Raw genomic sequence first — 27,380 nt, 5'->3', positions numbered from 1 at the left:
TATATATATAATATATATAATATTATATATATATATATATATAACGACATGTTATATTCAAATATAATACATAACCTAGAATTATTATATTGTATTAAATACAATATAACCTATAATTTTATTACTCTCAGTAATACATGGTATTCAGTATAAATCACATTTATTGATAAAATTTAATTATATGAATCTCATCCATATAATTAGTATTTGAATCATATTCAAATATTTAATTCCTCTCAAAATAAACTTTATGTTATAATGTATCGAATACATTATATTAATTATATCACATATAATTAATTCCTTCAATTAATTTGAACAATTTAAATTAATTCAAAATTAATTCTCTTTTGAACTATAGGGAGGACTTTATGGACCTGTAGATTGAAGCTCCAATGACACTTGGATAATCAATTAAACTCTTTTGATTAAATTACCCAATATCCATTAACTGCTGGTCACTCCACTAAAGACCAACTACTGCATTCTTCGCACTACAGATATATTTATATGTCCATTGGATATAACCAGAACAGTGCAATGACCCTTCACAAATTGATTGTAAGTACAACTGAGCCAAAATTACTGTTTTTCCCTTATAGTTATATTTAACTCCTTAAGTACCACTAATCCCTCTAATGAACAATAAGTCATTGTTCAACTATGACCAAATTCCTCTTGGGCCAAGAGATGGTGTGGCCACGTTTCCCTAAAATCAGCCTTTAAAGGAGTGAATTCCATCTTGTGTAGCTGTGCTCCCACTCCCCCAATTAGACGAATCCCCAAAATGGTAGGTATATTGAGTAGGCGATCTTACCACTCTCACCCATGCAAATCAAAGGATCACCTTCATAGACAGGAGTTCACAACTCACTCAGGATTCAGGTCACCTATGGTCATCCTAGTGAAATGTAAGTCTCTGTTATTAATGGCGTTATATAATGAGACTAATCATTTCGTGGTCCGGTCTTATGAAAACTCTTTGTAGAGGACACCCTTGCTCATATGTCTTCACATGAATGATTAGGATTAGATCATTTGTGGCACTTTATAACACTTGTAAGATCTACAAAGCAGGTCATATCCGTAGTATCATTAGAATAAGGTACCCAACCTTATTCATCTACTACAGACCGTGTAGGTTATCATTTAAACATGATCCACCTGTATGTCCCTACGTACATGTTTAAATTCCATAAAATAACCTAGGATCTTTGTTTATTGGATTGAGTGCATGCTCATAAAATAACAATTATTTATTAATAACAATTTGTTTATACAAAGTTTACAAACTACAAGAATACAAGAGAAATTTAGGACACCAATCTTAAAAGCAATAACTATTTATTGTAATAAATATTAATAACACTTTATTAATGATAGGTCAAATGTTACATTTACTATCTACGAGTTTTAGGGCATAAAACCCAACAAACTCGCACTTGAACTAAAACTCTAATAAGTGGAATGTATGTACAATAAATAATCCAAGGCTGGAAATGTCAAATGTATAATGTACATTACATGAAAAATATGTATATAAATACAATAAACTAGGGCATCCTTATATCCATTACACATCTTCCACTTGCCCTAGATTATACTATCTACATGTCTCGCAGAACTAGACTCTTTAGATGACTCTCGAACACTTTAGCCGAGAGAGCCTTCGTAAATGGATCAGTGATGTTGTGCTCCGAAGTGATCTTGGTGACGATCACATATCCTCGTTGCACAATCTCCCATATCAAATGATACTTTCTCTCTATGTTTTTCCCTCGTTTGTGAGTGTGAGGTTCTTTTGAGTTAGTTACTACCCCACTGTTGTCACAGTATAATGTAACGAGCAAGACCATATTTGGAATAACTTCCAATTTTGTAAGGAACTTCCTGAGCCAAACTGCTTCCTTAGCTGCTTCATAAGCAACAACATAGTTAGCCTCCATAGTGGAGTATGTTATGCATCCCTGCTTGATGCTTCTCCAAACCATAGCTCCCCCGTTAAGAGTGAACACTGATCCTGACGTAGATTTCATAAAATCCTCATAGGTTTGAATGTCAGAGTCGGTGTACCCTGTAAGGATCAAATCCTTAGCCCCATACACCAGCATGTAGTCCCTCATTCTCTGAAGATAATTGAAAATGTTCTTAACTGTCATTCAATGCTTTAACTCTAGATTGGACTGGTACCTACTGACTATTCTCATTGCATAACATATATCAGGTCTAATGCAGGGCAGAGCATACATTAAGCTACCCACAATTGAGGCATAGGGAATACGTCTCATATCCTCAACTTCTTGAGGTGTCTTAGGACACTGTTCATTAGACAAGTGAGCCCCATGCCGAAAGGCAATAAACCCTTCTTGAAGTTCTACATCAAATTTTGAGCCAACATTTTGTCGATATACATTACTTGAGACAATGCTAACATTTTGTTCTTATGATCCCCAATTATTTGGATCCCAAGAACATACTGCACGTCTCCCAGGGTTGCTAGCCAGTTTTTCACTTCAGTAAGGTACCCTACATCATTCCCAATGAGTAGAATATCATCCACATAAAGTACTAGAAAAACTATTTTATTCTTATTAATCTTCTTGTACACACAAGGCTCATCAAAATTTTGGTAAAAAATAAAAAATTTGATCGCAATATTAAATCTAATGTTCCAAGATCTGGATGCTTGTTTCAACCCATAAATAGATCGATTCAGCTTGCAAACTTTTTGCTCCTGACCTTAGACTATGAACCCTTCGAGCTGAGACATAAAGATATTCTCTTCAAGATTACCATTCAAAAAGGCAGTCTTAACATCCATTTTTCATATTTCATAGTCAAAATATGTGGCTATGGACAAGAAAATTCTTATAAACTGTAACATAGCAAAAGAAGGAAAGGTTGCCTCATAGTCAACCCCTTATATCTAAGTATAACCCTTTGCTACGAGTCTAGCTTTAAAGGTTTGTATCTTCCCAACTGTATCTCTCTTTCTCTTATAGATCTATTTGCACCCTATGGGTTTTACCCCCTTGGGTAGATCTACAAGCCTCCATAATAAATTGAAGTACATTGAATACATTTTAGGGTCCATGCTTTGACCCATTGGTCCTTATCTACATCATTCATTGGCTGTCGATAGAACAATGGATACTCAACACCATCATCAAGTATGACGACCTTAGTTTTAGTTAAACCCAAGTAGAAGTCAGATCGTGATACAACCCTTCCACTGCATCAAGGCATTCTTAACGATTGAGAAGGATAAAAAGGACTTGAAGAACTAGGTCCTTCATCAACTCTTGTTGAAGGACCAACTTCATCAACAACTCTTGTTGACTCTTCAGTAGCTTCTTCTACACTAACTTACTACGTGGTTTGTGATCCCTCATGTGGTCTTCCTCCAAGAAAGTAGCATTTGTCAATACAAACACCTTATTTTCTTGTGGTCGTAGAAAAGACCACCTCTTGTTTCTTTTGGGTAACCAACAAATTTGCACAACCTTTAACGAGGTTCCAGTTTTTTAGGATCTGTCACAAGCACGTATGTTGGACAACCCTAGATCTTGAAGTAGTGCAAGCTAGGTTTACACCACCTCTATAACTCAAAATTTATTCCAAAAACACTATTCGAGGGAATGTTGTTCAAGATGTAAACTGTAGTCTCTACTGCATACCCCCAAAACGAGTTAGGCAATTGAGCATAGCTCATCATCGAACAAACCATGTCTAACAAGGTTCTATTTCTCCTTTCTGATACAATATTTTGCTAAGGTGTATTAGAAGCTGAGAGTTAGGAGTGGATTTCATGTTCTATCATATAGTCATAGAATTTTTTATCCATATACTTTTCACCTCGATTAGATCGAAGTGTTTTAATAGTTTTACCTAATAGGTTTTCAACCTTAGCCTTAAACTCCTTGAATTTTTCAAGAGCTTCAAACTTATGCCCCATTAGGTATAAGTAGCCATACCTTAAATAATCATCTATAAAATAGATGAAATATACGTAACCTCCTCGAGCTTTTACGTTCATTGAACCATAGAGATCCAAGTGTATTAACTCTACGGGTACCTTTGCCTTATAATCTTTTCCACTAAAAGATCCTCTGGTCATTTTTTCCTCAAGACACGATTCACATGGTGGTAATGAATCATCTTCTAACTCATTTAGAAATTCATTCTTTATCAAACGCCCAATCCTATTGAGGTTTATGTGACCTAGTCTTAAGTGCCAAAGATATGTATTGTTACCTTTAGGAGAAATACGTAGCCTTTTATTTTGAGCTTGAGCAGTTTTAAACATCTCATTATTTAAAATTTCTTTTTTGTTGATTGGTCTTAATACATACAAGTTATTTTCTAATCTAGCTTAACATATAAGTATATCATTTTTAAGAATGAACACTTCATTATTTTGAAAATTTACAGTGTAAGATTGTTCAAGTAGACAAGAGATAGAAATTAAATTTCTCTTAATTTTTGGTACAATGTACAAATCCTTAAAAAAAAATCTATATCTAAAAAATAAATTTGTAACTCCCACTGCACCTGCCAAAACGACGTCTCCTGTTTCGACCTTGAACATCATTCGACCTTCTTCCAGCTGCTGAAATGAACTATTTCCCTATAAAGAAGAACAAACATGATTAGTTGCTCTTGAATCAAGTATCCAGGCAAACTCATCATGTTTAACAAGACATGTTTCTAAAAAAATTAAATCATATTTACCTTCTTTTTCCTTCTTTTGCTCAACGAGGTACTTAGAATAGTTCCTATTCTAGTGTCCATCCACGTTGTAGTGGAAACACCTACTCTTGTCGGCCACCTTGGCCTTTCCCTTTCCTTTTATAGTAGTAATGGGAGTCTTCCCCTTATCTTCCTTCTCCTTTTGAATCTTCTTCGAAGAAGAAGACTGAGGAACAGACTTAATTCCAGAGGGATGAACTCTTTTAGAACTTTCTTTTGGAATGGGAAACCTTTGCCCGTCCTTCAACCAATCCCTTTTTCATACGAGATTGGTAAGTCTGTAGCTCGTTAAGAAGACTGGTCAGGTTATATTGAATTTTTTTCATCAACGCATTGCTGCGAAATTGTAGGAAACTCTTCGGAAGAGATTCCATTATGAACACAACCTGACTGCTCTCGTACATGACCGCTCCATTTGCTTTTGCCACGTTAAATTGGACCACCATGTCTAGGACATGTTTTCGAACAGATGTGCCCTAGTTCATGCAATAGATGTAAATGAATTTGAGGGTATCATGGTGGAGCTAATAGGATGGTTGTCCAAACATCCCTTAGAGAGATTCTATAATTTCCCTTGCAGTTATCATGACCTCATGCTTCTTGGATAGAAATTCAGATAAGCTCGCCAAGATATATATACAGGCCTTTTCGTTGGCCTTTATCCACCGATCATTAGCAACCTTCATAGCCTAGGATGCATTATGAGCAGGGTTCGGAGGAAAATCCTTCGATAAGACGAACTACAGATCGTCAACAACAAGAATCATATTCAAGTTGCGTAGAGTAATTTTCGCCCGTAAGTTTTTCATTTCTAAAAAGTGCAATTATTGAGGAAGACATTGCTAAAAATAAAAAATAAACAGTGATCGTATTAATTATCTTTGCCTTAACCCATCACACAAGCAAACAATTGCAAACTATCCAATCAATTTAGCAAAAACAAACAATCATAGATCCCTAATAAACTATTGATTTAGTATTTTCAACGATGCTTCAGAGGTTTAGAGCAACAACCATCGAAGGGTGATCAACCACTCCTCCTCTGAAATGAGACAACTCTCAGCTAATTCTAATACTAGAATAACTCATATTCCTAGACATTAGCCACCCTTGTTCGACCAAGGATTTGTTAAGTATCTTTGGTCCAATCCAGGATTAGATCATTGGACGATGGTCAAAACGATCTTCAAGTATCTTCGGAGAACGAGGGACTACATGCTCATGTATGGAGATAAGGATTTGATCTTTACAGGATACACAGCTCTGATTTTCAGACTGATAGAGATTTTTAGAAATCGACATCAGGGTTAATGTTCACTCTGGATTGAGAGGTTGTAGTGTGACGAAGCATCAACCAAGGATGCATCACAGACTCCACTATGGAAGCCAAATACGTAGCCGCTTGTGAAGCTACTAAGGAGGTTGTTTGGCTAAGGAAATTCCTTATAGATTTGGAAGTTGTTCCAAATATGTCTTTTTCGATCACTCTCTATTGTGATAATAATGGGGTTGTGAAAAATTTGAAAGAACCTCGGATTCATCGTAGAGGCAAGCATATAGAACGAAAATGTCATTTGATCAGGGAGATTGTGCATTGCGGTGATGTGTTAGTCACAAAGATTGTGTCGGAGCACAACGTTGCTGATCCACATACAAAGACCTCACGGTTAAAGTGTTCGAGGGTCATTTGGAAAGTCTGGGTCTACGGGACATGTGGCATCTTGTCTAGAGCAAGTGGGAGATGATACTAGTGTATAGAGTATGCCCTAGTTTATTGTATATTGTACTTGTTTTTTCATGTATTGTACATTATTCTCCCGAAGCATTACGACAAGTGAGAGATTGTTGAGATTGGTGTCTTAATTCTCCTGGAGACATTCTCAACCAAGAGAGCATGCACATGCATCATAAAATAGAAGAGTTATATTTATGCATGCAGTGAGCATAGTCGTGCATCATCTTTATATTATAAGAGTTATAGTATAAGGGTGAATGGAAGCATGTGTACTTGGTTCATTGCTTGGTTGTATAAGTGTTATATAAAAGTTGTAATGAATGAACAATGCATGGAGCATGACACTTAGGCTTGTTTATAAAAGTTATAAATGCCTTGTATGTGTTTATTTCACGTTGTAGATGGTTTTGGTTGTTTCTGTTATAAGTGTTATAATGGAAATTAGAACTAAAATCGATAAGAAAGAGTTGCATGTGAACTTAGGCGAACTCATGTTTTAAAAGGGTTTTAAAATTGGATTGAGATAGACCTAAGTTCAAGGTTCTAATGCGATTAGATACCTAAGTTTTAATCTTTTAAATTGGTTTAATAGGATTAAATTGATTGGCATAAAATATTAAAATTGTATTAAATCTATCTATAAGGGACTTTTTGTCTAAAGTGGGTTCTGTCTAGGTAGGGTATTTAAGCTAACGGAAACGGAATGCCTCTATCTGGGAACCTACCTGGAAAGGTGAATTAGATAGATTTTCTATAAGCATGCAACAGTTGATCAAAGACTCCGTTAAAGAGTTTAATGGATGATGATCAAAAGTTGTTCAAAAAGAGTTTAATGGATGATGATTAAAAGTTGTTCAAGTTTCAAAGGTAAAAGTTACAATTAGGCAAACCTAAAAAGTCACTTAGTTAAAATACTTAGCTGTGTTTTTTCTAAGTAAACTAAACCCTAGGTTATAAAATACTCAGTGGGAGTAAAAGATATATATGATATGTCAATGATTCCACTCACGTTTCTCCCTGAATGTTCACACTGTGAGATTCATGCTGGGCCTCGTGGTGCCCTGGGAGTATCCCCTTCGGATGGTGTTTGCATGAGTCAATATCAAGGTGGACGGAGAGAGTATTTATAGTAAGTGGGTGAAGGGTGTGTGTCAACACATCCTGCGGTCTCCTTCATTGGTTCACACCGTGAGATCATTCTTGCACTCCCTCGTGGCGCACTAGGAGCGTCCCCCTTCGGATGGGTTTTGTGTAGTTGGTCAATATCAAGGTGAACTTCAGAAACGGATTGGGTCACTTTAGTTTTTGCCCCAATCGACTTTTTTCCCTTTGGATTGGCTGGAACTCTAGGGCCTAAAATGACGGGTCACACTTATGGGAAATTGTTAAGTAAGTTAATGATTTCTTGACCAAATCAATGATGGCTAGTCATTATAAGAGCAAGATTTATTCTGGTATTAATGATTGGTTGAGAGTGTCTCAATTTAGAGGAGAGATAAATTAACCACCCTTCGGTGGCTTTTGTCTTAAACCTTTGGAACGTCATTACGAAACTAGATGTCACATGGGGTTCATTTCAGTTTTGCTATACCATATTGGATGTTGTATGTTTTTCAACGAGTATTTGCTTAAAACCTAATGTAGGTCAATGTGTTTCTTTTTCAGCAACATGAATGTTTTTCCATTAAATGCCTCTAGTTTGACCGATTTCACACTGTGGAAATAGTTCATTAAAACATATTTCATGGTAAATGACCTCGAGTTTTTCATGGTTGAGGAGTGTCCTCAAGTCCCTACCCTTGATGCATCGCGAAATGTTCGTAATACATATGAGGTGTAGATGAAGGCTAATTCTTTGGTCCAACTTCACATTTTGGCTAGCATACCTGATGTTTTGGCCAAAAGGGTTGAGAACATGGTTATTACACGTGAGATGATGGACTCTTTGCAAGAATTATTTAAATGTCAGTTCTTACTTTTTGAGCACAAAGGGATGGATGACAAAACCAGTAGTATCAGTTCCCAAGATAACCTCCAGTTAGAGAAAGCAAGCGTTGCTGACTCTGGAAAAGTTCATCGACGAAAAGTGTTCTCTGAAATGGAATTTGGAGCTTATTTAGGTTCTGATACTGATCCCACTACTTTCCAAAATAGGAGGAAGTCTAACTACAGTAAATATGATTTTTTGGTCTTGGAGACGTGTTTGGTAGAGAATAATGATTCTACCTAGATCTTTGATTCAGGTTCTACTAACCACGTCAATTCTTCCTACCAAGGATTTAGTTCCTGGAAAACATTGCCACAGGGAGATTGACTCTTTGAGTCGGTACTGGTGAGGTTGTTTCAACTGTTGTTGTAGGCAGACTAGAGTTATTTTTGGATAAGAAACATTATCTGTTACTGGATAATGCTTTTGTAGTTTTTCATATCAAGAGGAACTTAATCTCAGTTTCTTGTTTCATTGAACAATACACACTATGTAAGTACCGTCTCCTTTTCTAAGAGTAAAGTGTTTATTTTCAAGAATGGTATGGAGATTGGTTTTGGTTCAATAGAAAATAACTTGTATGTACTAAGGCCGTTAGTCATAAAAGCCTTGCTTAATACTGAAATGTTTAGTACGGTAATAACAGCAAAAGGACCAAAGCTTTCACCTAAAGAAAACGCCCATCTTTGATATCTAAGGTTAAGTCACATCAACCTTAATAGAATTAAGAAGTTGGTGAAATGTGGACTTCTAAAGAGTTTAGAAGAAAACTCCTTGTCGGTGTGTGAATCATGCCTTGAAGGCAAGATGACCAAATGACCTTTTACTGGAAAAGGTTATAGAGCCGAGGAAACCTTGGAGCTTATACATTCAGACCTTTGTGGTTCGATGAGTGTTAGAGCTCAAAATGGGTATAAATATTTAATCTCTTTCATAGATGATTATTCAAGGTACAGGTATCTCTACCTAATGCAACATAAGTCTGAAGCCCTTGACAAGTTCAAGGAGTATAAGGCTGAAGTTGAAAATTTGTTACGTAAGAAGATAAAAACACTACGATCTGATCGTGGTGGAGAGTATATGGACCTCGAATTCCAGAACTATATGATAGAACATGGAATTACGTCCCAACTCTCAACCCTAGGTACATCTCAGTAGAATGGTGTATCATAAAGGAGAAACAGAACCTTGTTGGACATGGCTCGGTCTATGATGAGTTATGCTCATCTTCCAAACTCATTTTGGGGTTTTGTAGTGGAGACTGCATGTTATATTTTGAACAACATTCCATCGAAAAGTGTTTCTGAAATACCTTTTGAGCTGTGGAGAGGCCGTAAAGGTAGTTTACACCACTTCAAGATTTGGGGGGGGTGTCCGACCGACGTGCTTTTGGCTAACCCAAAGAAGTTAGAATCGCGTTTGAAAGTTTTCCTCTTTGTAGGCTACCCTAGGGAAACGAGGGGTGGATACTTCTTTGATCCAAGTGAGAACAAAGTATTTATTTCTACAAATGCTATCTTCTGGGAAGAAGACCAAATAAGGGATCATAAACCACGAAGTAAACTTGTTTTACATGAGATTTCTAATGAGACTACTGAGGGTTCAACAAGAGTTGTTGAACAGACCAATAGATCAATAAGAGTTGTTGAGGTCGGTTCATCTAGTCAACCATCTCAAGAGTTGAGACTACCTCGACGTAGTGGGAGGGTTATAAACCCACCAGAACGCTACATGGGTTTGACTGAAGCTTAGAACATCATTTCTGATGATGCGATCGAGGATCCATTCTCTTTTGAGCAAGCAATGGAGGATGTTGACAAAGATGAGTGGATTAAAGCCATGAACCAGGAGATAGAGTCTATGTACTTCAATAATGTCTAGGAACTTGTGGATCTGCCTCATAGGGTAAAACCTATAGGGTGTAAGTGGATCTACAAGCAAAAATGAGGTGTAGATGGAAAGGTGCAAACCATTAAGGCTAGACTCATGGCAAAGGGTTATACCCAGGTCGAGGGAGTGGACTATGAGGAAATTTTCTCATCTGTTGTCATGTTGAAGTCTATTAGGATACTCTTGTCCATAGCCATATTTTATGATTATGAGATATGGAAAATGGACATCAAGACTACCTTTCTTAATGGTAATCTTAAGGAGACCATCTACATGGCTTAACCAGAAGAGTTCATTGTTCCAGATCAAGAGCAAAGAGTTTACAAGCTTAATATGTCCAATTATGGGCTGAAACAAGTATCTAGATCATGGAACATTAGATTTGGCAGTGCGGTTAAATCGTTTGTCTTTGATCAAAACGTTGATGAGCCTTGTGTTTACAAGAAAATAATCGTCAACAGCTCAGTAGCTTTTCCGGTACTGTATGTGGATGATGTCCTACTTATTGGAAATGATGTAGGGTTTCTAACTGACATTAAAAGATGGCTAGCTGCCCAATTCCAAATGAAAGATTTGGGAGAGGCGCAATATGTTTTAGGGATCCAGATCATTCAGGATCGTAAGAACAAGAGGTTAGCCTTGTCTCAGGGATCATGCATCGATCAAATGTTGATCATATATAGAATACAGGATTCCAAGAGGGGTTTATTACCCTTCATGCATGGAATTTTTTTGTCTAAGGATCAATGTCCTAAGACACCTCAAGAGGTTGAGGAGACGGATTCCCTATGCTTCGGCTGTTGGAAGCTTAATGTATGCAATGTTATGTACCAAACCTGACATTTGCTATGCAATAGGGATTGTCAGTCGCTATCAGTCCAATTTAGGATTAGATCACTAGACGGTGGTTAAAACGATCCTCAAGTATCTTCGGAGAATAAGGTACTACATGCTCGTGTATGGAGATAAGAATTTAATACTTACAGGATACACAAACTCTAACTTTCAGACTGATATAGATTCTCGAAAATCGACATCAGGGTTAGTGTTCACTCTAAATGGAGGGGTTGTAGTGTGGCGAAGCATCAAGCAAGGATGCATTGCAGACTCCACTATGGAAGCCAAATACATAGCCACTTGTGAAGCTGCTAAGAAGGTTGTTTGGCTGAAGAAATTTCTTACAGATTTGGAAGTTGTTCCAAATATATCTTTGTTGATCACTCTCTATTGTGATAACAGCAGGGCTACGGCAAATTTGAAGGAACCTTAGAGTTATCGTAGAGGCAAGCATATAGAACGAAAATATCACTTGATTAGAGAGATTGTGCATTGTGGTGATGTGTTAGTCACGAAGATCATGTTGGAGCACAACATTGTTGATTCATTTACAAAGGCCCTCACAGCTAAAGTGTTCGAGGGTCATCTGAAGAATCTGGGTCTATGAGACATGTGGCATCTTGTCTAAGGCAAGTGGGAGACGATACTGGGGTATAGAGTATGCCCTAGTTTATTATATATTGTACTTGTTTTTTCATGTACTATACATTAGTCTCCTGAGGCATTAGGACAAGTGGGAGATTTTTGGGATTGGTGTCCTAATTCTCCCGAAGTCTTGTAGTTTATAAACTTTGTACGCATTGTTATGAATAAAATAAGAGTTATTTTATTTTGCATTTACTCATATCCAATAAATAAAGATCTGTGGTTATTGTATGTAAACTTAAGCATGTATTTGAGATATAAAAATGGATCATTCCTTAAGTAACAACCTAAAAGGTTTGTAGTATACGAATTAAGGAGAGCTACCTTATCCTAGTGACACTACAGATACGACCCGCTTTGTAGAGGTTTACAAGTGTTAATACAGATGGTCTGATCCTGACCATTCATGCGGAGACATGCAAGCGGAGGTGTCCTATACAAAGAGTTTGTATAAGACCAGACCACGAGATGATTCTTCTCTTTATATAACACTGTTGATAATTGAGACATCTCACTTAAACGACCATAGGTGACATGACCTTAATCTTGAGTGTTTTGGAAACTCCTGCCTTTGAGAGCGGTCCTTTGATTAGTATGGGTGAGAGTGGCCAGATTGCCAACTCAACAAGCCTATCTTTTTGGGTATTTGTCTTATTGGGGAGCTGGGAACTCAGTTACACAAGACAGAATTCACTCCTTCCCCAAAGTAGGGGTAAGGAAATAGATTGCTCCCTTAAGGGTTGATTCCGGGTCTTGAACATAGTGGCCACAACCTCTCTTTGGAAGAGAGGACTCAGTCATAGTAGAACTATGATTTATATTCATTAGAAGAGTCAGTGGTAGTTAAGGAGTTAACTATAGGGGCCAAATAGTAAATTGGCCTAACTGTACTTACGAGCGATCTGTGAAGGGTTATCGCATTGTTGCTTGGTTGATACGGACACAGAAATATATCTGTAGTGAGAAGAGTGCAGCTGTCAGTCTTTAGTAGAGTATCCGACAGTTAACGGATGGTGGATCCCGTGACTAAAGAGTTTAGTCAATTATTCACATACTGTTGGAGCTTCAAGCTACAGGTCCATAAAGTCCCCTTGGTAGTTCAATGGATTCAAGTTGAGAATCAGTTCTTGGGGTTGATTTGAAATGTTCAAATTGACAAGAGGAAGTTCAATTATATATGATATAATTGGTGTGATGTATGAGATACATCAAGTGGAGGATTAATGTAAATATGATTTACATTAAGTACTATAAAATAGAAAAAGAACTATGGTTTGTATGTTTCATGAGATGAAATATTAAAACTATAGGTTATAAATATAATTTGGTAAGTTTATAAATATAATATGGTAAGTTGGTTATCATATTTATTTATAGTAATATTAATTCTTTGATAATTATCTCTTTTTCTTTAATAACCAATTGAGTGGGAGGTTATTGGTAGTTTTATGGTAATCGTGAGATGAAAGGAAAAAATGTTTTCCTAATTTTAGGGGGTTACTCAATTCGGAAATAACTCACGGAGAAGCTATTAAGTGAAAGTGTTTCACTAAACAATAGCTATAGAGAGACTAAACGATCGTGGAGGTTGACTATATGATAGTTCATCAGCTGGTCATAGCTAAACGATCGCGTGTCATTGTCTATACGATAGGCTGCCATTTACTAAACGATTGAGCATATCGTCTATACGATAGACGCTTCTTATCTCCCACTTGCTCGATCATCTACATGATTGTTGTCTTCCAATCTCTTCCTCAAGCCAAGATCATACAGAGCCCACAACTTCTGGATTCTCACACTGAGAATACCAAGGTAACCATTGTGGTGGTGTCCTCACTCAACTCGATTGGTTTCGAGGAGTCGTTGGTCGTTCGTTGTGTTCGTGCTATTGATCATGTTGTACATCGGTCGTTGCATTCGAGTGTTGCTGGTCTTGGACGATTAGAGTGATCGAGAGATTCGTGAAGAATGGTTCTTCAAAGGTACGCACACTTTATCCCTTGATTCTCTTAGAAAGCATGTTGTAATTTCTTGTTGTGCATGACCTGTTAGTTTCCGTTCTTAGACTGTAATTATTTATGTTCAATTTCGAATGGAATTTGAAACGATCCTTCCGCTACACATGGAAATCCTCAAGCTTGATTTCTTTCATCCTCGTAGTTCGTCTATGCTTGATTTTACCCCGGTAGTAATGGTTGAATGTGTATGCTTGAGATTTATAGGTTGTCCTTGAATTTTGGCATTGCATGTTTAATTTAGAATCGAAGAATAAATTGGTTAATTGAATATGGTGTTTCCCGACTTTTAATAGACACGATTGAATCCTTATTCTTAATGCATATTTTTTTTTTCTAATTGTATATGATCGTTAAGAACCTAGTAGAATTGAGAGCATATAGTTTAACTAGGGCATGGTCTTTCCGACCTTAATTAATAATTAGGACGCTTGATTGATTTCGATTTAATTGATTGTTGGCCTTTGTAGAGATTAGTTAAGTCGAATCGATTTGGTAGTCGTGCATGCATAGAATTAAATGTTCATTTAGTTATCGATTTTCATAATAGAAATTACATAGGAAACTCTCTCTTGCTCTAAAAATTAGATAGGTTCCTATCCTAGATTACATTTACCCTTTTATTTTAATTTCACGCATATATCTCTTCCACACAAATCTCCCCATTTACTGCTCTAATTAGAAAATTAACTTAACAAAATAAATCGCGCTTCCCTACGAATCGACTCGGACTTACCACTGTTACTACGTTTCAGTAATAATAGGAGTAGTTTGGTATATATAAATTTTCTTTTGCTTTGTAGTCCTTTTCGGAAATTAAACGACACTGTAAGAGGCTCGGACAATGATATCAAAACTTTAGGTTTGTAGTTTCTTGAATTTTTTTAGTATGCTCTATGGTTGCAGCATTGTTTGAACTTCCACATTAGAGAAAAATTATTGAAACAGGTTGTGGTAGAATGAATAGTGTGTATTGTTTACTATTTGTTGATTTGCAAGGAGTGAAGCAGGTGTGTGTCAAAACTTTATATATGAGTTCAACAAAGTGTGATCTGTAGAAATTTGATGAAATGATATACTTCGGCTTGTGGGAGGTGCATGTCAAGAGATATGTCAATACAATCTTAGTTATACAAGCATAAATTAAGCGTTGATGGTGGTCCAATGTAGTTTATGGCTAATTCTAGTAAAGTTTACAAGAAGAAAGTCTTCGATTAGAAGATAGACTGCTAAGAATGTAGATAGTTTGGGCCATGAAAAGCAAAGCAACTTCGTCAAAGGGCTCTGGATCAGATGTTGACGTAGCTTTTCTCGCCAGGAGAGACATGGTGACTTTCTCTAAAAAAGATGGAATTCATCCTCTTGGCATGTTTGCATTACCACGATAAATGATGTGATGTTAGCGGTTCCACAAATTTACACACAAACATTGACTTGGCAGTTATGCATGGTGTCTAGTGGAAGTTATATCCAACATGGCTGAAAACTTCAAGGTGAACCGAGTAGGTGGAAGTTTCTACCCTAAATTTCAACAAGGCTTTTCAAATATGCATTTTTAGTTTTTGAATTTTTATACTTAATTATACGTGAGGCAGGGATGGAGCCCATTACACATTGGTTTGGTTCAGTGAGGTTTCCAACTTGGATTTTTAGTCTGAATTTTGAAAAATAGGTATAAAAATTCTCTGAAATTGTTTCGTTTGTTACAGCCAAGCCATAAGCTATTTTTTTTTTTAACGTTGACGTGAAAATTTTAAAAATTATTGAAAATACAATAATGAAAACAAAGATAATAAATAATAATCATCACAAAAATTGGGTCAATTAAATCGCTGAACCATTTTATTTATGAAATATATGGGGAATTAAGATTTAGCAGATTCCCTTATGATTAAAAGCAGAGAACTTAGTTTGCAGCACAATTGTAGAAGCAATAACAAGCATAGTGAAAGGGAATTGGAGGAATTGCAACGCATTCAGATGATGAATTAGGATACTTCGCTGCACACTTTTGTTTACACTCATCAGCTAAGCATCCTTCGTACAACTTATCTTCACATTGTGTTGCATTGACTGCTTGAGGCATCATCCATGCAGCTGCAAAATTATTCAATAATATTCTTGGTTAATGTACATGTGTCTCACGAAACTTATTTATTATTTTAATGTTAATGCATATTATTTCATTATTCAATCTACTCTATGGTCAACTTCAGCCTAGGTTTATAGGGTTTTTTTTCTCAAACGGGTGGAGTGAGAAAATTGAATATTTTAATAGTATAAATTTTATGTCAGTTGAGCTATACATGTAGCTTCATATTTAAAATATCTTTACCTTTTAATTTACATTATTTGAATTATTATTTCCACGTATAATATATAATGTACTTTTTTTAAGGAGAAAACAAACACTGTTTGGTAAAAAGAAAAAAAATATATTTAACACTTCTAAAATATTGATTTAGTGAAAAATATGAGAATTTTAAAACATGAAAAACAAACGTAAAAATGTAAAATAAATGAACAATGAGACGAAAGGCTCCATTGGATTTGTTTTTTATTTTATGTTTTCTAAAATTAACCCTGCTTCTATTGTTATTTTGTTTACATTTTATGAGGGTTTGTGTAATCAAAGTCAAATTTTAAACATGAAAAAAAATACTTTTTGAAACTTGAATCATAAGTAAGGAATTATGAGAAAACAAGCATAACTTTCAAAAACTAAAATCCAAAAACCAAATAGTTATCAAATGAGGTCGTAGTTTATAATTTATTGATTCAAATGACATGTTTAGTCAAACGTAAACTACAATATATTTAAAATCATTTTAAAATATACAGCTTTGATTTGAAAATTTAGAAAATTTTAATTATGCATATCTAAATAATCTTGAAGACGACACAACAACAAACCTGAGAGGAGGAGGAAAACCATGAAGAATAAGGAGCAAGAAAACTTTGCCATCTCCTAGAAAAAACAATAATGAAGTAAATTTATCTTCATTAATTTAAGAGCACTTCTTTATATGCAAATATATGGTTTTAAATATATGGCAACTTACTTAGTGTATATATATATATATATATATATATTTGTATCTTATCAAATGATTTTATTTGGAAAGTAGACCAATTATGGTAACTAGCTTTGGATTTGCCCCAATTTCCTTCTTTTCCCTAGTTCTTTAGTAAATGTAATCCATGACTGTCGGTGTATATAATTTTCAAGTTTCTGCCATATGTGGAGAATTTTTCATACTACCTCCATTTATTGTATGTCACGTCAACGTGCTTTTAAAAATAGGATGGGATTCACTAATATCAATGTGGGGTTCATAAATATTTGTGAAGACAATTTTATAGTATGAACACAAGGAATAAGGTACTATGAGAGTACTAGAAATTTTTCCAGTTGGCTGTCGAAAATATATATGGTATATTCCAAAGGAAAATATTTATATAATTATTAAATTTTTATCAAAATGAGTATAGTTCAACTTACATAAATCATCTATTTCTCGAGGCTAGGGTTTCTTCCACTTGTCATGTTTATTAAAAAAAAAAAAATTAAAGAAAACAAAAAACATTTTTTTAAAAAAAAAAAAAGAATAGTCAAATTTTCGAGAGAGGAATTTTATATGTATGATAAACTTACTTCAATCATGGTCAGCTTTAAAGACTATTTTTAACTCCAACATTCCTTTCGTGGATCCTTTCTAAAAAAAGAAGTTGTAGCGTTTGATAAATTAATGATGTATTGTTGTGACTTAACTATACTTGATGAAATAGACATATTCTTTTAATTATTTTTATATTGATATATACTTGATATATCTAAAATTATTTAGACTAGTATATGGTTTAACTAATAGTCAAAGCAACAACTTCTTAATGCACGTTAGGGGAGAAATTTTGTAACCATTTTATCATGTGCTCAAATTAATTACTCTTAAAACAAATTAATAAATATTTAATTTAGCCTCATTAGTAGTATTTTTCATATCATTCAAATTGATTTTAAATTTATTAAAAACATATTTTGGAGTGGTTTTGTATTTATATTTGTATTTTTTGAATGTGCATATATAGGACATTTGTATCATGTTTTTGTTTAATTTTAAAGTTTTGTAAGAGATATTTGCTGAAAGACATTTTTTTTAGATTTAGGGTATATTTGAATTGATTAGAGGGAAAAAAAAAGTCTAAAATCATTTTTATTTAAATTCTTTTGATAAAATCTATTTAAAATAAACTAAGAACGTGTTTCAAAAGTTATTTTGAGTGACGGTTAAACACTCTAAGTTTTTCTAAAATTACTTATTTTAAAATAAACACTTAAAAGTTAAACCAAATACACTCTTATATTTATATGATTTATCTATACATCGTGGTATACCCTCTTCATTTGAGGATTAAGGTATGATTGGGGATGGGGGATTTTGTTTTCAAGTACATGAAACAACACTCATAATATGCGTGACATGTTTGACGAAGTTGGCTACGTTGTTGGCAATTATATATTTCTACTTGAGAATGATGTAAGTGCTAAGAGGATCGATCGATTTTAGGTAACCTAATTCTCATCGGTGAGTAACTTAGACACCCACACAAGAGATTCAGAGTGTCACTATGGTTTATGATGAAGGAACTAAGGGTTCTGTGAAGTTTCTGAAGAAGCAAAGATGAAGCATTTGCCATTGTTGTCTATTTTTTAGTCTGAGAGCTTGTAGTAGCCATGACAAATAAAAATTATTTGATGACAACGAAAGGGAGAAATAATTTTCACTCATAACATAACATTGTTAAGGCATCTTATTGACCAGCCCAGCCCATATTTAGTTGTTTTCTTGTTAATTATTTGTGTTTAGCCATTTGTATAAGGGCCCAAGGTTTGCTGATTGAATGCTTTTTATTATTGATCTAGAAAATTTTCCATTCAGTTACTTGAGGAAATATTCAGTGTGAGTGTGTGTAGAATACCAATATATGATAAAATGGTTCTAATTAATAGTTCTAACTAGGATTTAATATATCCTATGAGTTTTCTTGACACCCAAATATTCTAGGGTTAAAGGGATGTCCCATGAGGTTAGTCGAGATGTGTGAAGTTTATCAGGACACTCACGAATTAAAAAAAAAAAAAAAATCTAACTAACTGACATGTGTAACCTCTTAACAAACTAATCCATACTCCAACTAAATACATCTAATAGTTTCTTCTTAACATGATAAAAAGTTTTAAACACTTAGTCCTATTCTTAAACTACATTAATTATATTTAATCATTTTCTTCCTGTGCATGTGTCAAAATTTACATTGCGGGCAAGACACCAATCATTGGATGTCTTGTTAGACAAAAACAACAACCAAACAATCATTTTGCTTTGAAATAAAAATAACAAATTTGGAAATTCAGAATTTAAAAAATTAGGGTAAATCTAATGAACTTTATAAACGTATAAATCTAGGTATAAAGATTTTACCAAAAAATTTTTGGAGATGGTCAGATATTTTTCTAAAAAATAAAAATTTACATATAGTTGTTAATTAACTGATGTGAATATTTATTTGTACATATACCTAAGTGAAATAAAGGTTATCCAATATTGGATAGAATTTGTTACGCATGATATTCCAGTATTTCCAGAAACATCATAGGTAAATGCAAAAAACTAAAGCTAGAATAGAACACAAAGTTTGGTAACCCAATCCGGTGCAATACCACCCCGCGAAAAGATATATTCGTGAATCTAAAGTCAAACAATCACAACGATATACTTATCTATAAATAAACGATAATTACAGTAACAATTGAATAACCCAACTTAGAGAACAATCACTTAGGCTCCCCATAAGGTGTGAAACTCCTTCCCAATGAAACTTATACTCCCCCTAAGTGTGAGATCCCCTCACCTTCAATGTACTTAGGCTCCCCGGCCCCTAAGTATAAAAATGTTAGTGAACGATCATTTAGGCTCCTTCTAAGTGTGAGAGTTCTTCTCAAATATAATCTTTTCACCTTCTTGTGAATGCACTTTCACTCGAAGAATTTAGGCTACCCCTAAGTTAGAGAAATCCTTCTTGAGTAATGATGTCTTAGGCTCCCCCTAAGATAGAGAATTCCTTCTCAAGTAATGATGTCTTAAGCCCCCCTAAGACCGAGACAACCTTCTTTTGAAGAGAGCTTCAACGATGATTTAGAGCAATGACTTCAAGATCAATGATAATTCAAAATCGGAATTGTAACATTAAGTCACAACAAAAAAAACAAAAGGCTTCAACAAAAATTATTCAAAAGCGGACAACCCTAACATTAGATATATATATATATATATATAGAGAGAGAGAGAGAGAGAGAGAGAGAGAGAGATAGAGAGAGAGAGAGCTAGTTTTGAGAAGATATTCAAGAAAGGAATAAATCATCTACCTAAGAAAAAATACAACAGGCCACGAAATCTGTATAAAAATTTTGATAGATAAAGAAAAAATATTCTGCATAATCTTTTGTCCATCACTTACAATGTCCTTGATAATGTTACAACATGTTGTTAAAACATGTCGCATATGTTATAGAAAAATGTTGTTTCAGTTTTGTCGGTAATAAATAAATCAATCATAAGGATAAACACTCTAACACTAAGTATAGGAAAAATAATGAACTATACAATCTGATCTTCTCTTAATAAATTTAGCTATGATGCTATATAACGCAATTTTTAGCCAATTTTCATTTATGTCATTTTTGCATAGCTACATGCTATATGTCACAGTTTTTCCTTTTTCTCAGTTGTTATGAAAGTTAAAATAAATTGAAAATTGTGACTTTAATATTAAATTCAAATGTTTAATTTAATTTATGTTGAGGAATTACAACAATAATAAATAAAATTCAATAATCTTTAATAAAAATGTAATAACAAATATGACGAACAAGCAAGCTAAGTTTGTGTGCTCAAATTTATGCAAATAAGAATAGGTGCAATAATCTATGTACTTGAATTGAAGTTTCTTGTATTTTTGTCTCTTTTTCCAGGATCAAAAGGATGTTACTATGATACACAATATCTCTAAAATTGTGTAATTATTATGGATATTATAATTTAAGTGTGAGGTAGATGCCCACACTTAATATCCTAAAAATTAATTGTCAATCTCCTATTACCATGCATCACTCTATGTGTTATCCATGTGTCTCATACTTAGACATCACTAGTGTTCATGTAATTCCAGTTCTTACATGCCAATTTGCCTATAAATAGTGGTATTTGATGCATCTTGAAAGAGTGCAAAATGGAGAGAAAATCAAAAGAAATGATTGGAGAATGAGAACTTTTAGAGAATTTTAAATTTCCACAAATTTTCATATGATGCTTGCTCTCAAAGAAAATTAATAATTAGTTCATCACCAACTAAAGTGAAAACTGAATTACCTGCATTTTTTTAACGAATTCGTAGTGATATATGTGGACCTATTAAACCATCAAGTAGACTATTTAAATATTTTATGGTATTAATAAATACATCTTGTAGATAATCGCACGTGTGCATATTATCAAGTTGAAATCTTGCATTTGCAAGATTATCTACACAAATAATTAAGTTAAGAGTACAATTTTGCTAATTATACAATTAAGACCATTCGTTTTGATAATGTTGGTGACTTCTCCATTATTTCTCCCACTACAAGTCTCAATCTGAATCTAGATCTAAAAAATGGTTTAGCATAATCATTTATAAAATGTTCCCAATTAATTGTTATTGCTTATGAGAGCTAAGTTTCATACATCTATATGGGGTCATGTTATTTTGCATGTTACGTCACTTATACGTATTAGGCCAATAGCTTACCATAAGTACTCATCATTACAATTAGCTTATGAATATGAGCCAAATATTTTCTATCTAAGAATTTTTTTGATGTGCAGTATATGTTCCAATTGTTCCATTACAACGTACTAAGATTGGTCCTCAAAGGAGATTAGAAATATATGTTTGATATGATTTCCTTTCAATTATTAAATATTTTGAACCCTTGACAGGTGATGTATTTACTACACAATTTGTCTATTTTCATTTTAATGAGACAAATTTTCCAACATTAGGGGGGAGGAATTGAGAAGCTAGAAAAAGAAATTACATGGAATGCATAGTTATTGTGTCATTAGATCCCTGTACAGATCAATGTAAACTTGAAGTTCAAAAAATAATTCATTTGAAAAAGATAGAAAATCGGTTACCAGATGCATTATAGATGCAAAGAAAATAACTAAGTCACATATACCAATTGCAAATGTTCCATAAAAAATTGATATCCCAACACAATAAATTATCACTAATGAGTCCGGAACACGCTAGAAGCATGGTAGACCAATGGGTTCCAAAAATAAAAATTCTCGAAAAAGAAAAGTAGTCAATAGTAAAAAATACTTGATTAAGGATATAAATGCCCATGAAGAAATCCATGACATGACTAGTGAAGAAGGTAAAATACCAAAAGCTAATAATGAAATTTCAATAAATTATGTCATGACAGAAAAAAGATGGTACCGAACTAATATAATTATTGATAACATTTTTATATATAATGTTGTTCTTGATATTATATCTGAAAATGAGGATTATGAACCAAAATTAGTTGAAAAATGTCGACATAGAAGAGATTGGCTTCGGTGGAAGAAGCAATCGAAATGTCAGATTTTTGGACCAATAGTTCGAATACCAGAAGGTATCAAACCTATAGGATACAAACCGGTATTTTAAGGAAAATAAATGAAAATAACGAGGCCACAAGATATAAAGCAAAACTAGTTGCACAAGTTTTTGTTTTCTTCTTTTCCCAATTCGTGTTTTGTTAGTCGAAACACACTAAAGCTTTGTAGCTTAGACCTATAATTAATCCTTTTAATTTCATGCATAGAAGGTTTTACTTTTTAAGATACTTCACAAAGTATTATCTTCATTGTCTTGTTGCATGTATTTTTAGAATCTTTAGGTTTGAAAGGCATTAGAAATGGATCAACTATGATGCATTTTCCAGTTTTTTATTACGTTCTTTTCTAACAAATGTATTGAACTCAACTTTGTTAGTGGTTGTTGTGATTGTTTCGTCAAATTGATACAATAATCTGTGGATGTGTTTTATTTCTTTTGTAGTAGTGTCTGGTATTGATCATGAGGAGACATATTCTCCGGTGGTGGATGCAATTACAATAAGATTTTTTATTGGCCTTACTGTGTATGAAAATCTGAACATGCATCTTATAGATGTAATTGCAACATATTTATATAGATCTCTTGATAATGACATTTATATGAAAATCCTAGAAGGATTTAAGATACCTGAAACATATAGATCAAGTTCTCGTGAGTTGTATTCAATAAAGTTATAAAGATCACTATATGGATTGAAACAATCAAGACAGACGTGGTATAATCACCTGAGTAGATATTTTTTGAAAGAAGGATATCAAAATAATTCAATATGTCCATGTGTTTTTATAAAGAAATCGCAGTCAAAATTTGCTATTATTACCGTAGATTTTGATTATTTAAATATAATTGGAACTCCTGAAGAGCTTTCAAATGCAATAAATATTAGGAATGTCTTAAAACTCGCAGTTCGTAAATTTCATGTTAAACATTCTATTTATCAATAAAATATTATTGAGTATTTTATTGAATAAAATTATTGAGATTGCATTCTATTATGGAAATCCAATAAACAAATCCAAGGCTATAGTATGAATACTTTAACTTTATGTGGTGACGTAAATAGGATCAAGTTATAGTATATAGCCTAAATAGTCTATAAATATATGAATGAAATTGGATATCTCATCCTGGTAGCACTATTGAATGCAACTCATTTTATATGTTGATACAAATGATGTGATCTACATATCATTCATGTAGAGATATGTGAGTGGAGACATCCTATGCAATGAGTTTGCATAAGACTGAACCTTGAAATAGTCACTTTTCTTTATAACGACTGTTTACTGTTAAACTGACTATTTCAAACAAAAATGACCTAAGGTAACTCGATCTTAATCTTAAGCTAACTATGAACTCCTGTTTATTTGGATTATCCTTTGATCTGCATAGATGAGAGTAGTCCAACAGTACTGCTCAATAGGCCTCCCATTTTGAAGATAAGACCGGATAGATAGTTGGGGACATAGCCTTGCAAGATGGAATTCACTCCTACCCGTCTTAGGGTTAGCAAATAGGTGTTCTATTGAGTGCTAATTCCTTGTTTTGAACAACGGGGGCCCACCCTCTCTTGATAGAGAGGGACATGATTCATAAGTGGTATTATGATTCAGTTAATCGATAGAGGGTCAATGGGAACTTAAGGAACAAGATGCATTTACAAGGGTAAAACGGTAATTTTGACCCAACTGTAAATACGAATGAACTGTGAAGGATCGATTTATCGATTATAGTCAAAATGGACAGAAATACATCTACAGTGAGAAGAGTGCAACTATTGAGCTATAGTGGTGTGCCTTGATAGTTAACGACAAGTAATTAATTTGGTTTAAAGAGTTTAACCAATTAATTATAGATCGTTGGAGTTCATGATCTGTAGGTCCATTAGGTCCCTCTACTAGTTCATAAATTGAATTAATAAATTGAGTATTATTTGATGAAATTTGAAATTAGAGGTATGAATTTGAAATGTTCATTTTTAGGGTTTCAATTAATTATATACTATACAATTGAAATGTTTAATTTAATCGAAATTAAACGAAATTGGAGAATCTATTAATATTTAAATTTAATTAAAAGGTTTAATTAAAATTAAAATTAGTTTTATTTAAATTAATTAATTTGAATTAATTTTATAAAACTAAATATTTAAATTGAATAGTTTATTTAAATAGAAAATCATTTTTTAACATTTTGATTAAAAAAAATGATTAAATGAGTTTTAGTGGACTTTTCCAATTTTGGAAAAATCCACTATCTCATTTAAGTGGTTAATCACCAAAATCCATTTTTAGTTCATTAAATTGGTGAAGCTGGAGCTGCCTCCATGCAAACACCATATCCATGCATCATTTGAGCTTATAAATTGAAGCTTAAGACTGAGAATTAAGCAATGCATGTTGTGTTTTGAACCAGACCTCTACTGAAGTAAAAACCCTCTTCCCTCTCTCAAATTCATCCAAATTCAGCTCAATTTGAGTGCTTCCACCACACAATCCTCCTTGAGATTAGTAGAGAAGATCTTGGTGGTAGTCTATTTGAAGATTCAAGCTCAAATTTTTTTATTACTTGTTGAATTCATGGAATTTTTTTCAAAGGTAAAGTGTAGCTCAAACCCTCTTGTGAACTTCCAATGAGTAGCATATTTAAAACTCAAATTAAGTATAGTTAGAGTACTTATTGATTTTGAATTCTTCTGTTACATGTCATATAACTCCTTCAACAAAATATCTTGAGAAAGAATTTGAGATGAAAAATCTTTGAAAAACAAAATTTTGCCTTAGTTTGCAAAATTATTTACTCCTTCAATGAAGAAAGATATATTTCAACCTTGAGATGATAACGAAGAACTTCTTGGTCTTGAAGTACCATATCTTAGTGCAATTGGTGCACTTATGTATCTTGCTAATAATACACGAGTAGATATGCATTTTCAGTAAATTTATTAACTAGATACAATTCTTCTTCAACTAAAAAACATTGGAGTGAAATTAAGCATATACTTCATTATCTCCAAGGAATGATTGATATAGGTTTGTTTTATTCAAATAAACCAAATTTTAATTTAGTTGGCGATGCAGATTTTGGATATATATCTTATCTACACAAAACTAGGTCTCAAACAAGTTATCTATTCATATATGGAGGAACTATTATATCATGGTGATCAATGAAACAGATCATAACAACTACTTTCTCAAATCATGTTGAAATTCTTGCAATTCACGAGCCTAGTCGAGAATGTATGTGGCTAAGATCAATGACTTAGCACATTCGTGGAACATATGGTTTGTCTTCTAGTAAAAATCTTCCAACGATATTATAATGAAAACAACACAACATGTATAACTAAATCAAAGGAAAATATTTTAAAGGAGATAAAACAAAGCATATTTCACCTAAGTTTTTCTATACTTTATGAACTAGAAGAAAATGATGATATCACTGTACAACAAATTTGTTCAAAGGATAACCTGACAAACTTATTTACAAAATCATTACCAACCGTAACCTTTGCAAAATTGGTGCACAATATTAGAATGTGACGACTCAGAGACCTCAAGTGATGTTTCTATGTGGGGACAAATATATTGTATTCTTTTAGGGGTATTAGATTATATGAAATATGTACTCTTTTTCCTTCATTAGGTTTTTTTTGCATCGGGGTTTTTCCTAGTAAGGATCTAACGAGGCATATTTCATAGTTATTGAGTACCTAAGATGGAGTATTATAAATATTATCATTTAGGTGTGATGTAAATGCCCCAGTTTAGTGATCTAAAAACCAATTGTCAATCTCTCATTACCCTATGTGTCACTCTACGTGTTATCCATGTATCTCATACTTAGACATCATTAGTGTCCATGTAATTTTACCTCCTACTTGTTAATTTGTTAGTGTCATTTGGTAGATCATGAAAGAGTACACATTGGAGAGAAAATCAGAAGAAACGATTGGAGATTGAGAATTTTTAGGGAATTTTAAATTTCCATATTTACCGATTTTCATAATTTCCTTTATTTTGTTTATTTATTCCAAAATTACATTTTATTATTATGTTATATTTTTCCATATCTGTATCTTCTTTGTGTTTCTTAATTATACAACAGTAATTTTTTTTTTCATTCAATATTCAACGCACGTGTTTTGAATATGGAAAATGTCCCTATTTTCATTAGTCCCTACCATTATTAATATTTTAAGAAAAAATCAATTGTCAAGCATCTCATTGCTGGTCAAAGTCAAACTCATTGAATAAGAATTAAGTATAAAAATAAGGTAGTTTGAAAAAAACAAGTGGGTTGGAAATTATTTGCAAAATAGTCTTTTCCGTATTTTGGTCCTTACTCACTTCGGTCTTTTGTAAACACTGTAGAAAGCTCTCAGTTCATTGACTCTCTTTCCCCTCATTTTAGGGTTTTTCTTTTTGAAATCTCTCCCCTTAGTATGCAACTACCCTATTAAGCTCCATTTGTGAAAAAAATTTAATCACTCTCATTGTTTCGTAAATCAAATTATTATTTAAACTATATTGTTTGGTAAATCAAATTATTAATTAGAAACACTTTTTAAATTCTTACGAACATGTAAAAACTCACACGTCCAGCTTGTCTAAAAATCTTCTACTATCTAAACCAGATAAATATATTATAATAATATCCATCTATATTAATATATTTTTCACCTATATTTTCAATTTTTATATCAATTATTTTACTTTTTAACTTTTATCGAAAAAATATAAAATTAGTTGAAATTCAAATCATATGAATTTTTAAATAATATATTATAATTAATTATAAATTA

The sequence above is a fragment of the Benincasa hispida genome, chromosome 6 (assembly GCF_009727055.1).
Source record: "Benincasa hispida cultivar B227 chromosome 6, ASM972705v1, whole genome shotgun sequence".
Lineage (NCBI taxonomy): Eukaryota > Viridiplantae > Streptophyta > Magnoliopsida > Cucurbitales > Cucurbitaceae > Benincasa > Benincasa hispida.
The sequence above is the reverse complement of the archived record's forward strand: the minus strand, read 5'-3'. Positions refer to the sequence as shown.